General features: G+C 39.9%; 1 protein-coding gene across 1 annotated transcript in view; it reads right to left on the reverse strand.

Moving 5' to 3' along the window:
* The window catches only part of gli1 (GLI family zinc finger 1), a 52,423-nt gene that overhangs the window by 13,169 nt on the left and 23,396 nt on the right, over positions 1-15,858 (reverse strand). The window lies entirely within an intron of this gene.

The raw sequence follows: 15,858 nt of genomic DNA on the forward strand, positions 1-15,858 counted from the left end.
TTATGGGATAAATAAACATATATTTTTATTTGCAAAATTTTCCAGTACTATAGTCAGTCATGGAGGAATAAATCAACAACCTTTCTAAAAATATCAAGTCTAATTCAATGACAATAACATCAAGAGTTTACTAAGCTTAAACAGGTGGTTTAAGTGTTAATATATCTCTAACTATAAGGGGGGCAGTTTAACCCTCCTTTTTTGCAGTAAATGACCTTAAAAGTCACAGAAAAAAAGGTTCACCTTAAAAAAGTATTTTGCTGATAACGTTTATTGAAGAATTATTTAAAGCTGTGTATAGATGAATGAAATCAAACACCCATACGTTTTTTCTGATTTCATAAAAGTAACGGTATTGTTTTCTTAAGGGCAATCTCATTAGGAATAGAGTGAGAATCTGCACTAAAAGCCAACTCTACACTTTGTAATAAGGACTTGTTCATGTTATACAGACTAAAAGAAGCAGGTCATGTGAAGGTACTGATGTGCCCTGACTCACTAAAGATTAGAAGAAAACCCTGTGACACAAATAGTGGGCTTGGCTGTAATCTCTCTTCTCTAAACAGAGCCTTGCACATCAAACGCTGATGATGACAGATACTGAAAACCTGCCTCACCTTCCCATCCAGACAAGTATAGTGATCAATGCAGAAAAGACCTACAGAAGAAGAAAGTCTGGGTTTTGCCATAAAGCTTAAACGACAAAAAGATTTCTGAGAAAACATTGAGAAAGATTATAGAATAACAAAGCAGGCTGTTGTATGAAACTCATTTGGGGGTGGTGTCTTTCAGATAGAGTGCATGAGTAAAGAAATTATCACTGACAGATCTTGGGAACAGACACCTGCTCATTACATCAAACCACATCAGTGCATGTAGTAATAGTCAGGACTTACATGGTTACATAGGTGATTAGGACCAAAAAAAAAAAACACTCTAAAAGCTGATGGCATATAAACACATAATTGGCTCTTCTCTGTTTGAGGATTCTGTGTGTTTTACTAGGTATACTACGCAGGAATAGATCTTATCTATCCTAAGTGCTTTATAACCCAAATGCCACAAAGGAAAATGCCTGTTATTATTTTTTTCAAATGTAAAACAATACATGTTTTCCATATTTAGGCGCGTTGTAACGGTTTGTCATAAGACAGGATTTCCAGCATGGCGGCTGCCTCCCATGAGGGCTTCACAGGGCCTTAACAGGTGGATGTCGTCACTCAGGCTTTGTCCATTAATATTTACAGTCTATGTGTCTAACACAACATGTTGGCTCTGCACTTCAGTCCTTGCCAACTATTTGAAATCAAAATATGACATGACTGCCTTTCATGTGACAAGTGTCTAAAACTGGGAACGCTCCTGTCACTGCAGATTGGATCCCTGTGGTTTGAGTTAACAGGTTGCCATGCCTGTTATGTAGTAGCAGAAGTGTTAAAAGGGCAACAGGGACCTATTTAAGCCCACAAGCCACCAGTGGGATTTGATACGTAAAGTTAGCGCGAAGCTAAATGATGTGGGCGGTCCAGGGGATAATTGCACACATTCAGTGCCGGCTTCAGATGTGTGTATGATAATTAGCCGGAAGTGCTAAATAGAGATCTCGCCGAGCGCCTCAGCTGTCCAAAACTAATAAATACCAAGAAGGGGGTCGCCAGACTGCCTGACACATACATACACACACACTGACACACCTGTCAGTCTCACCAGGGGGTAGCTTAATAATCCAGTGGCCACCATGTCTACAGAGAATTTGTGTGTGTGTAAGCCCAGTGGCAGGTGTGTATGAGAAGTGAGTTTTGGAGACAAGTGTATTTGCTGTGCAGTGTGTGTGTGTGTGTGTATAAATCAGAGGGAGTGTGTTAGACGTTCTAAATGACAGTTTATCTCAGAGTAAGAGTGAATAACTTATGAGACCACCTGAGCATACACAAGCTGGACATTTTTGAAAAATATGTTTGCGAGTGTTACTCCAGGGAGCAAGCTAACAAGTGAGTTGAGTGTGTGAGTTACTGTTGTATCGGCATGCACACACACCCCAAAGTGTGTTATGTAATAAATTTGTGTGGTACATAGCTTAGGCAGTGGATTACTGTAAAGTATGTGCAAATGTAGAATTAGTCAACAGAAATAATTTTCTTTAGCCTGGACATCCTGGTCTTATAGAATTTACATTCAATAAGTAAATATACAAAGGAAATATGTAATGAATATATCTTCCATCAATAAAATTAGAACATGTTTCTTATAAGTTGCAAAAAATGGGTTACAGTTAAAAGCTTTGAAAAACTTACTAATTACATATTTCATATGTTTCAATGAAAATATCAGCTCATCGTTGAGTAGAAGGAGTTGCACAAGACACAACCCAACTTCCCAAACAAATAAGGGAGCACCCCACCACAGCCATTTTGGACACCCTTCGGTTTGCCAGATTTAAGACCAGTTATCAGGTCAAACCAACAGGTGTTACAAATCAGACAAGCGAACTGGTTCAGATATATCTAATTCTACTAGACCTATAAAGCCTAGGCATCATTCAAATAAGCTCCACGACCAGAAACATAAATATTGGAGATGCTTTTGAAAAATGGAGAAAAGTTAGAACGCAGAAAGGTTTCAAGTCTGATACAGAGCTTTCAAAACTCTGAAGCTTCCATGGCAACCTGCATGGGCATCAGCTCTTGGGAGGAGGGGGCAGGGGGAGGCAGCTTGCTCCAATGTTTTGAATTTAGACTGCAGTACCAATTAGTTATGTATTGCTCCTTTAACAGATACTTTCTACACACGCACACGCACACACACACACACACACACACACACACACACACACACACCTATTTTTATGCATCTACAACACTTGCTTATAAAAATAATAAGATAATGCTGTATCATAATGTTTTTCTTTGTTTTCCTGATTCATTTCAGGTATTAAAACTACAACAACAAACGAGAAATATACATCTTAAAAATACTATTTTGTTATATGCAACAATATGTATACATGCATGTATGGAAATGTATTTGTGTGTAGTGCTCAAAAACTTTTAGATGGGTAATTCCAATGTGCATGGTGCTGACACAGGTGTCGTGGTATTGTAGTAATAATAATAATAGTAATGATACATTTTATTTATAACGCACTTTACATTTGAAGCAAATCTCAATGTACTATTTTAGCTCAATATTTTGTGAGAAGCTCTCGGAGAGTTTGTCCCCAGTGTAATTTTGTGGTGCTGGGTTTTCGAGGGATGGGGCAGAGGCATATTAAAAACCCCAAGGCCATAAATCAAATGGCTAACTAAACAAGTCATCTCCACTGCGGCACAGAGAGCTGGGCAGGAACCAAGTAGTTGAGGACAGGATGTCCAGCCACTTTCTAAACCCAAAGCATCCCTGTTTAAACAGTCCATGTTCACAGTCCTGTAACGTCACCAACCCATACAAATAGGCCACATCTCTTTTCTCTACAGGGACCTTTCTAATATCACCAATCAAGCATAGCTCCAACATACTGTACTACTTCTCCAACTATACAAACTCAGAATGTCTTTTTAAAGTCCCTGCTTGACAATGAACTAAATAACTGGATATTTTAAACAAGCCAAAAGAGTCGTGTCTGTGGTCTAGTGAAATACATTTCCATTCCGGCCTTCCCACTTTACTAACCAACATTTCAAACCACCAATAAATAAAAAAGGGTTTTGTAACTCTAATGGACCATCACTCATCAGGAACCCAACCACTGCACTGTGAAAACCAATTACATCAGCAGATATTACATATTAATCAACCTACAATAATCATTTTAATACAAGTTATAAGATGCTTCATTACTTTATTTAAATACACGTTTTATTTTTGTTGTTCTGCCTTAATGGGTCTCATGTGACCAGTAGCTTCCAGTCCCTAAAGTTAACAAATGTAAAGTCAATGTGCACTATTTTATATTTTGTTTTGACAAAAAATTTAGTAGAACATTGCAGTGTGTAATTGAGTTCAAAATAGCACTCAATTACTGTACTTAAGTTCAATATTTTGGTATTTGGATGCTCAGGTACTTTAGTGTACAGTATCTGGTTTATCCTATATTATACAGTGTTTTGACCTCATTACAATTTGTCAAACAGTTCTCAACCTTTTATTCCACTTTATTTATATATATATTTATATGAAGAATGGACTTCTTCTGATTTTTCAGTGTTTTTTACACTGCAGGTCACACTTACACAGTCACACCACATTCACACATGATGGCAGAGGCTGCTCTGTAAAGTGTCCATCACTATTCCATCAATCCCATTTGGTAAATCAAGTAATCACATTCATATACATTCACTTTATGTAGCAGTGGGAGCAATTTCTTCAGTGTCTTGCTCAAGCTGGGGATCGAAACCCCTGACCTCCCTGTTGAGTAGGAACTGACTCTGATCCACAGGCGCCCACAGTATATTAGTATATTAGTTGAGATTAGATCAATCTCAATGCAATACGAGCGATGAATGCAACACTAGCTATAATTAAGCCGTATCAGATATTCTGTTAGCAAACTCTGTATATATAATCACTTTGAGTAAAAGTTCATTTTGATGCTAATATAGTAACTTCTTTCTCTACATGAACAAGACTTTATCAGCAAGACTTAATCTTGTAATAGAATATTTCTACTGTATGCTATTGGTACTTTTGATCATTCTGAGTTGTACCTTCTACCAAATTCTAAATTGTGGCTCCAGAGAAGACTGGTCAGTCAACTAAAACCGCTTCCCTTCATATAACCTGATACGTTGATGGCTTTACTGCAATGAGAGTGTAAATGACCGTACAATATAAATACTAAAAGGCTGTAAAAAAATAAATAAATAAACAGCTAGAAAAGAGTTTAATAAGCAATCAGACAATTACCTTCAAAAATGTATCATATCTTCTGAAACTTTAGATGGTATTTACAACCATATAACACCTGCAAGTATACTAACATCATTTAGAGAAAACATGTCATTATATTAATGCATTGCCATGGCAGCAAGTTTGGAATTTTTCTAGTGTTTTCTAATCATATTATAATGTAAGACTATCTTAATTATTTCTCAGCAGACCAACACCATCGGATTCTTAAGAATAGCCGCCCTCTTGCTGAAGGGCTTTGATTGCATTAGGGAGCCATTTTCCTAATGGCCTTTGGTTCACATTTATCCCACAAGCGTCAGTTCTCAGGTGATAGTTTGAATTTGTGGTTAACAAAGAGGAACACTGTTTAGCCTTTTACCGTTTGGCCATTTGTGACATTCCCATAAAGCGTCACTCCTCCTCCTTCTGAGGAAGTGTCCCGAGAGGACAGACATTTCCACAGGTCACTGGCCGTGTCAGACAAAAGACCTGATTCTGCCCTGCTCCACTCAGCTTCTACACTCATCTGCTCATTGGTGTAACACTAAACTAGGGTTCACACATACCCCCCCTGCTCCCTCCCCAGCCAATATAGAAAGAGGCATTTAATAACAGCCCCACTCCTCTTAACCTCATTTCTCCTCTACCCTCTGATGGGAATGTGAGTGTTTGCTTTCTCTTGATGGATAATCTATCACTAAGGCAAGATAGAACATTCTAAATAAAACCTTACACACAACTTTGCATGTCCTGCCGTGTAAACAGCCTTTATCCTCCCATCCTCTCCCTATTTTCTCTTCTTTCCACCTCTCATTCTGCCTTTGCCTTTTCCTTTGCTCTGAATCTCTATCTCATACTATCTCCTACTCTCTCTCTCTCTCTCTCTCCCTTTTCTCCCCCGCTGCCTCCACCCTCTCTCCTGGCTCATTCCTGCTCTTGCGACCTCTCCCTTGCCCCTCCCCCTCCTGGCGGAGCTGCAGACGAGGTGGGTGTTCTCTAGCTGTTATGACTTGAGAGACGATAATGGCAGCTATAATGTAGCCAGCCGTTCCTGATGTGGCTGGGCTTGTGGGGGATTCTGTTGTGTTAGGGCTGGAGACCGAGCAAGCGAGGGAGGGAGGGCAGGGGGAACGAAGGCGGGGCCCCAGGACCTTGGCCAACCACAGTCCAGATCCTACCTCATTTTGTTTTTCATTTTTTTCCTCTTTTCTTTCTTTCTCTCCTCACCCACCAACTTTTTTCGAGCCATGTTGTTTTCCTTCAGTGGTAAACTTTGTTTTTAAATTCTGCCTTTGTTTTTGTAACCCCTCCACCCAACACAGACTCTACTCCCTCTGTTTGCTGCCCCCACCCACCATCCCCTGTGTTTTTTACCCCGTTTACCCAGACTCTGAGAATTCCTCACAGCTGCTGTAATGTGATGGGGGCCAATGGTGTGACCACTGAAAGGCCACAGGGCTGGAGACATCACTGTAATGTACAATAAGCCCTACTCACTGACCTGCTGCAGAGAAGATTAATGTCATATCTAGTTGAACAGTTACTTTGAGTTTGATTTAACTGGCTATAATTCCTTTTAAGCTCCAACTGACATTTCAAAGGTGGTGAACAAAAGTTAGCAGTATTGTGAAGCAGGTTTTAACCTGGGTTATTACTGAATATAATTATTTTACTAATTTAATTGTTATAGTGATTATGCCTTTATATTGTCTGTGTGTTGAGTTCCCACCAGAGCTGTACTAATAGACAACAATTTGTTGCCTATATTTGGAAACTCTAAGCTTCTCTTCAGTAATGATTTTTGAAGCTTTAACTCCTAAATTCACTGCTATTTTCTGGGGGTGTTTCAACAGTTTCAAAGTGTTTTCCTCATTTTGAGTTTTGAGTTAGTTGTCCAATAAGCCAGACAGGTGTGTGTGAGAATATTCATACAGTCAGAACAAGTAGTATTGAAATACAATATTTTGTTAAATAAAACTAGCATTTTAAGTGTCGTTTAATAAAGCAATTGCATTTTCTATCAATTTAGTGCCCTCAGTGTGCTGAAGTCGTTTACATTCTTGAGCAATTTCTCATATAAAAAAACAGATGAAATCAGATTTTGAAGGATTTTCCTTTCCTTTGAAGAGTTATATCTAATATAAAGCAAACAGAGACACGGGTAATTGCAGGAGATTTGGTTATTTCATTTTTTTTACTAAACATAACATTTTTCAATTTTGCAAACAGTGTAATATTGCTTTCAAAGTGTGTGGATTGACATTGTGTTACGGCGTTGAGGACTGCAAACTTATCTTTTGGCTATGTAGTCCGCTATGTAGGGAATCTTTAAATCCCTAAACTAATGTTTACTAGTCTTGCCGTGCGGTTTATTACAGTCAACACCATAGCCCAGATTTCAACTCACTGATTCACACCTCATGTCTCCCTGTACTGTAAACTGTGGGCTGAGGGAGCTGTGGTGGTGCTGATGTCTCACTGCTGGGGTTCTCACCTTGTCAAAATGGCAGAATGAAACGTTGATCCCTTGTTGCTACACAGCCGGAGTGACTGATGACAGACATCGGGGCACTAGAGGGATTGAGCACGGCGACTTAAGACGACTACAAACAGTTGAAGCGGGAGCTGGGCTAAATGAGCACAGTAGAGAAGAGTAGAGCAAATAGAGCCTAAACCAGTACCTGATGGGCTTTTTTTTTTTACTTTGTTGTAGTTTAGACATTTTAAGGATGTATTCTTATTATTCCAGATGAGGGCAGAAGAGCAAAGGAGGTAACAAAACAAAGTCAATACTCCAACAATGAACTCATTTTAATGCAAAGAGAACAATCATTTTCTCAAGCTGCTTGTACAGCAGCACATTGTCTTTCATGATTACTGTTTTACCACTTGTGTAACCATTGGCTTGATCAGTCAGCGTCTTGATAGTGTTTGTGCAAGATTAGGAGTGGTTCACCTCTCCTTGTTTTCATTTGCCAGCACAAGCTCAGTATTGTACCGCCGGCATCCGAGCAGCTTCACAAAGACAGTTTGTCCGTTCAGGGATTTCAACCAGCAACTCTTATCAAGAGGACTGACACGCTGCTCCCAGTACATCTGCGAGGGTTTCCTTCCTCTGAAGGAACCTGCTGCCATACCTTACTGTTCCTTTACTCCTCCAATCCCACTTTTTTCTCTGTCCTCTCTCTGGGCCACCCACCCACCACCCTGCACATACCTGTGGTTTCCTGTTCCCAGCTCCTCTCCTCCCTCCTCTCTCTTTACCTCTTTTCCTCCCCCCACACACCTTCTTCTCGTCTCTGACTACCAACTTACACCAAACTCTTGTCTTGTCCTCCCCTCTTCTCCTTCTACTACTTCTACATGTCTGTGTGTCAGGTAGGTAATGTCCCAAACCACAAGTATTTCTTTGAACTGCTAAGGAGCAGAAGTGGAGGAAACGGGGAGGGAAAGAAAGAAAGAAAGAAAAAAAAAAGAAAGAAAGAAAGAAAGAGAGAAAGATGGATGGATAAAGCAGACGAGGAGAGGTTGATTCACACAGCTGGCTTCCAGCTGTAGACCAAGGCAGAAATGCTCCTATAAACAACTAGGAGCCCAACCCCCACTTTTTGAGAAAAAAAGAGGAGCTATGTCATTGTAAATTGAGCTAAGCACTCCTCTTCACCTTCAACAGCACTCTACCGTTGTTGCTCTTTTCTCCCCATCCTCTCTGCAGAGCTAGATCATTCTCCCTCTCGTCATTGTGCGCTACACTCCTCACCGCTGAGGCTACAATATCTTTAAAGTTTAAAATCAAGGCTTTGTAAATCTTCTCCAGTCAATCAGAAGCAAATGTAAAATGCCCTCTGCAGAAATTCACATAAGATGTCCGCTACACGACAGAACAAAAACCAGATAATAGTCTGTTGGGTTTATAGGAAGACCACAGTGATTATAAGAAAAATAATAATCCTAACAGTCTTGGGTGGGCAAGAGATATTTATAGCCGGCCTGCTGCTACTTATATTCCTGAGCTGTATAACACAGCTGGAAGTGAGGGAGGAGAGGTGGAAAACTCGCAAAGAAAAAGAGACAGAGGAGAGAGACACACAGGGGCTCGAGGGGATGGAGGGGGAGAGAGAGAGAGAGAGAGAGAGTGTGGGGGCGGTCTTCCAACGCATGTGTTTGGCTCTGAGCGAGACTGACAAAGAGAGACATAGACGGAGCAAGTGCTACATGAGGCTGTGTTTTTTTATGTGTTTATGTGTGTTTGTATTCGGTGTGTGTGGGAGAAACCGCTGCGCAGTCCCTCCAAACGACGACAGATGAGGCCTGCAGGCCACCAGACGAACACATTGACCACAGCTCTGAGAGGCTCTCGTAGAAGGGAAACAAGGAGAAATACGACACAGAAAACGCAACCATAAAATCAACTGAGGCAGAATCAATCAGAAAGACATGAGGAATTTGTTAATCGTGAGTTAGTCATTTGTACGCTATTGTTTCAGAGTCTGGGAGGTCTTCGAGATCACAGAGGACAAACTATAAATGGAATGTAATAGAGTTTTTTACTATAGTGTATTCACTAGGTTAACATCAGGTGCCAGCAGGTAAATGTTTTTGACAAAGAGACCAACAAAGATTTCGATTGAGACAAATATCCTGATGGAGTACACAGATAAATACTATTTCAACAGACTTTTTACTCCTTCTCTCAGAAGTGTTTTTGAAGTTTGTTTTTGAAGCTTAACTAATTTATTACATATCAATTACTAATTTAAAGTAACCCAAGATGTAATTGTCAAAATTCAAAAAGAACCATGTAGCCCTATAGTTCTGTAGAGTAACCCTTTGGTTGGACATTTTGGATTTGCTCCATTTGCAGACACAAAGTTCTTTTTGTCCATTATTCTACAGAACAGTACAGACGTGTATTGCATTCATATGGGGGAAAGAAAAAATTCTGCCTCTGTTTCTTGTTATTAAGAGATAAAGATCTTGTTACAACAAAGATCTTGTTATATCAAGAAAAGATGACATTCTAAAGTCAGAAAAGATACTAGAGGGGGGGAGGAAGATCAAAAGGCCACAATGACAAGAGTTATTGATTTCCATCTTGGTTAAGGCATTGGGAAATATTAGCGTCTTTGAGTAATAGAGATGGCATTCGATGAGCTTTTCGACTTTTTTGAAAGCACACTGACCTCCTTGACATAGCGTTATTCCTTCAGGATCAGTTAAATAGATATGGTATGCTTCAGAGATATAAAGCCATGCATCTAAAATGCATTCAAGCTGGCTACATGGTGTTTCAAAATACTATCAGGCATTTACTGAAAATTATGGAAGCATATATCTTTATTTGTAAAGCGCCTATTCATTACAAATGATGTCTCCAGACTCTTTAAAAGCAGAGCAGGTCTACACTGTACTCTTTGTTATATCATTTACAAAGACCCAACATTAATCCACCATGAACACAGCACTAAGCAAAATTTAGCAAAGTTACAGTGGCAAGGAAACGCTTTCTTTTAACAGGCAGAAACCTCGAGCAGAACCAGATTCATGATGAACTGCCATCTGCCAAAACTGTGCTGGGCTTGGAAAAAGCAACAGCAACTACAGTCAATAAAGCCGCTTTCACATATGCACTCCGGATAATATCTAGATAATTACAGGAGGACCGCTCCGGAGATTCTCCCGACCTAGTCGTTCACATATGCTCCTCACAGCGGGGGACTATCTGTCAGCGGGGAAGGGGGTCGGGGGATTTCCTGAGGTAAGACGTGACGTAAAAAAACAACGTGGAAGTAGCGGCCGAAGCAACAGAGTCCGCTACACAATGCTATAATGAGAATATTTGCCTTTATATCAATGCTATGTGTAATCCAATGGAATGACAACATCCACAACAGAGAGGAGAACAACATACTGACGAACAGAAAACAGAATGCAGCCGTTTAATTACATACACGGAGATCGTAGTGGTTGCGTGCAGACACTTTCGGCAGTCACTGTATATAAACTTCATTCTCTTTCTATTGGCTCAAGATGAAATCTCTGGAGTATATGCTGTTCAGACATCGGCTCACTCTGACTTTCTGCGGAAAATAATACTAGGAGTCTGGCCGGAGAAACTCCGGGTAAAGTCTGCGTGAAAAATTTGGCTGTTTGCGTTCACATAAAAATCCTAAAGCCCCTCCGGGTAACCTAATCTCCGGAGTTTTTCAGGAGATTTCCATATGTGTGAAAAGGGTTTATGATAGATTTATAGCTACAATGCCAGTCGTATGTGAAGTATTAGCAGTATTTAAATTAATTAAACAGCAAGATTAAATTAAAGGAAAACAAAGCACAAGAGTTAAACAAAAGCAAACAAGCTTTCAACAAAGTCTTCTATCTTTTACTTGTCTATGCTTTTTTTTAAATTGAGTATCCCCAAAAGCAGAACCTTGCAGTTTACAATGCAGAATATTCAGGAGTTTCATACAATACATCTTAAACATCTCTCTCTCTCTCTCTCTCTCTCTCTCTCTCTCTCTCTGATCTAAACTATTGTCTCTTCTCAAAATGTAAACTCCGGTAGCTGAACACGTGTAGACTTGTCTTCATCCGTTCACAGTTGTGTGACTTAACATGCATGCCTGTGTGTGTTTGTGCTTTAAACCCTGATAGGGGTTGTTGTATTACACAGTGTTATATCATCACTTTCACGCTTATGCCTTCTCTTCCCTTCCTACCTTCTCCTTTCCTCCTCCATATTTTTGTCCCACATTTCCCTGCCTTTTCTCCACCTCTCACTCCGTTCATTGTCTTCCACATGCATGCTCATTTTTATGCTGGGCCTTTTGTGGTATTCATTTTTCGCTCAAAAGAATTTGCAAAAACTTGCAAAACAACACGTGCAGAGAGAGTCTCTGATTTGTCTCAGTCCACTGGGAATCTGCAGTGAACTATAAATCAAAGAACTGATGACTGCTGCGACCTGATGACACGTTTGTTGATGCATAACAGTAGGGGTAAAATTAATGTTTTTTTTCTTATCTGCTCGGCATTTACTTGAACAAACCTCATCAATGTACACAGTGGACAAAACAGAGCATCTATTTGGATCGTACACCCCGACATGTAGAGTAAAATGTGCTCTTCTCCTGTGTGGTCCGCCTCAGAGCTGCTGACTTCATAACTAATATATCACAGGCGTTTAGTTTAATTCCCAGATGTTGGTGGGGGCATGGCATCCAGGGCCTGTGTTGGCTTTTAATTGGCTGGGATCCCTGAGCTGATGTTTGGGGCTTAGCATGTGACTCAGGGAGACACACACACATACATACACAGGCAAAATCACCTACACAAACAGATGTAGAATTAAATACACACTTTCCCTGAATGAATAAAAGGCTTGACCGTGCTCTAGCAGGGCGGTAAGCTCACATGCTGTCAGGAAGAGACGAGTCATGGCTGTCCAGAGGAGTGTGCAAACTAAACAAACGCAGACAACACACTCGCACACACAAACAGCATGTAGACACCCTGCATACTCTCACACACAAAGTTACATCTTGGCGATCCCAGGACTGACTGACGCCATGCTGATGACTGATGCACAAAGTAGCAGCTATGATATCTGCCAAGTGAAGTATTTTTTTTAATGTTTTCATTGAAGCAAGCTCAGGGAATACAATGCAACTGAACTATAAACATATCTCTTTTTTTCCTTTATTATTGTCCTTCCCAATCCAGCCAATGCACCCCTTAAATTTCAAAATAATCAGGGTGATAGTTCAACAGTTGTGCACAAAAATAAACGACCCGGTAGCCCAAAAAAGTGAAGTAATGTTATGTGAAAAAGAGGAGATGTGATAAAAAGAAGGCAAGAGATGGAGAGAGGGAGGGAGAAAAATGTCGATGAGAGCATGATCCTGCAAAATATGTCATGTTGTTATAAAATGAACATCAACACAAGCCTGGTTGTTAGTGTGTGTGTGTGCGTGTGTGTGTGCATGCGTGCGTGTGTGTGTGTGCATGCGTGTGCGTGTGAGTGAGAGAGAGAGAGACGGGGAGAGAGAGTGTCCGTGTGTTGAGTTCCTACCAGGGCTGTAATTAAGTAGCATTAGCATAACTAAAAGCCAACAAATCAGCTAATCAGCTGGTTGTGAATTGAAGGGGAGTGAGGAGCTCACACACACACACACACACACACACACACATATACAAACTCATTTCACAGACCTAATATGCAAAGACATATGAAAATGAAGGTTAGGCTCCTGATCGTCGCTAGACAGATGCACAAACTCCTGAGATCAGAAAATGTTTAAGAATTTCAAATCCCAAATGTCCTCATTCAAATTTGAAACACATTTTACCAGCTTTTCAAATTTGTAGCTGTGGAAGACCCCACACACATAAGGAATGTCTTTACCAAATTCATCATGTATCGTTTCTAATTAAAGTATGAGCACCACATGTTATCAAACAACAAGAGTTCAGGCTGACCTCAGAACTGTCACTTCACTTTCTCTTTAAAAGCTTTTTTAAAAAGCCACTTGTTGCTTGAACACCACCAAACATTCATGAAAAATAGAAGAATGTAAAGTAGAAACTGGCTGTGGGAAAGGCTGCCTGGAGGTGAGCAGTCTTTGCTTTTTTTTGTGCGTCTCCAGGACTGTACAACAAATGAAAAATGAGTGAAACTGCAATATGATATGACCAGCTGCATTGTCTACATCACAGAAGCTTAATTTATTGTCAACAATGGTATAATGTGTGACAAACAGCTTTATAATGAAGTCAAAGATTACTCTGCACATGCATAGACAATATTAATTAATCTAACTGACCAACTCGGGTCTTTTAAAGATTTTTGCTTGTCTGTTTTATGCTGCAACTCCCATCAGAGAAGTGAAGGAGGTGTTTTTGCAATCACAGGAGCTTTCTGCTATTTGTCCATGTAAACACTGATCCTATCTCATGCATGAGGAAGGGGCTCCTTTCACTGCGTCTCAGCCCTAAATTCCTCTCTGTATCTCCATGCACTGCTCAGTGATGCGCAGGGAGCACATACACGCACCCACATAAAACACTCAGAATCTTTCTGGAACACAGACTCAGGCATAGAGAGGTACACTGTACAAAGAGCACAATTACATATAAACTGAAACACACACAGTTAAGAGTACGTACATGTGCACACTGGCTCATATAGGTACGTGTTTACAAATGGATACAAACACACACTCGTGCAGGGAATCGAGAGGGTGGTGGATGGCCCCGATGACCCAGGGACCTGATGGGACAAACACAATAAGAAGGGCACATTTTACGTCAGCAACTTCTGAATAGCTGACTGAAGACACATTCACAAAGAGCTAACACGCATAGACAGACACATACACACACCATGTGTTTACCTTGTTTCCCCCTAACAAGTGCTACAATATGCCGCAAGAGACAATTTTCTGATAGCAATTAAAACAAGTGTTTTGTTATATGATGTTCAGTTTTAAACAGATTCTGTGTTACTTCTGTTGAACAGCTTCAGAAACTTCATATCCCTATTTTCTCAGAGTAAGCCACTCTTATGACATCATCATAGAGTGATTCTTTACCTCATGAATGCAAGAAGGAATGACAATAAAAATGTTTCTGTCTTGTAAAAACCTAAAAAGTTAAATAAAAATAAAATATTATATTAATAAAAGAATACTAAACCAGACTATAAGAATTTTGAAGTTAAATATGTTTTAGGTCAATTTCAGGACAGCCTGCAACAGAAATCTCCTGAGTTGCTAATTCACACATCCGTCACAGTGGGATGTCGTCCATGTCGCATTGTTAGGGTGTCTCAGGAGGCAAGATATAATATAAAAAAGATGATACCAAACTCCAAGATTGTGGACGAAGTGACACATTCTGACACTGTAATGACAGTTCTTTGCTTTTATATCGTGTTACATGTAATTGGATTGATACACAGTATAAAAGAATAAGTGAATAGAACATACCAGATAGCAGAAATAACAATTTATTTCCCTGTAAATCATTTCTAATGTCTGATGACTTATCCTGCACTCAGTGGCCTTAGCCAATAATTTTGGAGCAATTAAAAAGCTTTATTAAAACTAATGATCCAATCAAATTCATCCCAATGTTATGTCCCGCCTTCCGTCTTATGATTGGTTCTATCCTGTTTGAGTTGGAAATTCGTCACGACACTGCAGTTAGATACTCTCGAAGTTCAGTTTCATGGGGACTTTAGGGGAAAGTATGACAGTTGTACCAGTTTTAAAAGACCTTCCACAGTTTGACTCCCCCAAACCTTTAACCCATTCCCCCACTGTGCACTGTATCAGACACAACTCCAAATGGCTGCCTACATCCAAATTACATCCAGTGTTTGATAATACAATATGAGCACTCAACAAACATGACATACTTTTTTTACCAGCAAACTTTTTGTCTTCATACAGTGACTGTCTTGTGTTTAAGACTTAAGGGTATCTGATGTAACAGAATAAGCCTTATAATTAATCCAAGCCATTTTTATTTGACCCAAGAGTTTAACTTTGATTAAAAACAGGTTGTTAGGTTAATACGGTGCTCATGAGCAGACTAACTAGTAATTGCTTTTGATTAACTTTTTATATACACATATGGACCTTGCCTTGATTTTGGCATGCATAAAATCCTGGGATACAACTCAATAAATAATAAAGTCATCACATTAACTGGATAAAAAAACGGAGCCTAAGGACCTGACGTAGGGGAAATTAAAGATAAAAGAGGGGCAATGAGAGTACACTTTTACCACTGTTTCCTGTACGGAGAGAAAAAAAAAGCAGGCAGAGTGATTCACTTGAGACGGAAAAAATCTGGCGGCAGTAATGTTGCTGTGCAGCAGGCGACTCATAGTCTGTGTGTGGTATTCATGCTCCCCTTTCTCCTCTTACAAAGGCGGAATAGGGGGAATCAGAGGGGATAGAGAGA

This window comes from Labrus mixtus, chromosome 7 (assembly GCF_963584025.1).
Source record: "Labrus mixtus chromosome 7, fLabMix1.1, whole genome shotgun sequence".
Taxonomy (NCBI): domain Eukaryota; kingdom Metazoa; phylum Chordata; class Actinopteri; order Labriformes; family Labridae; genus Labrus; species Labrus mixtus.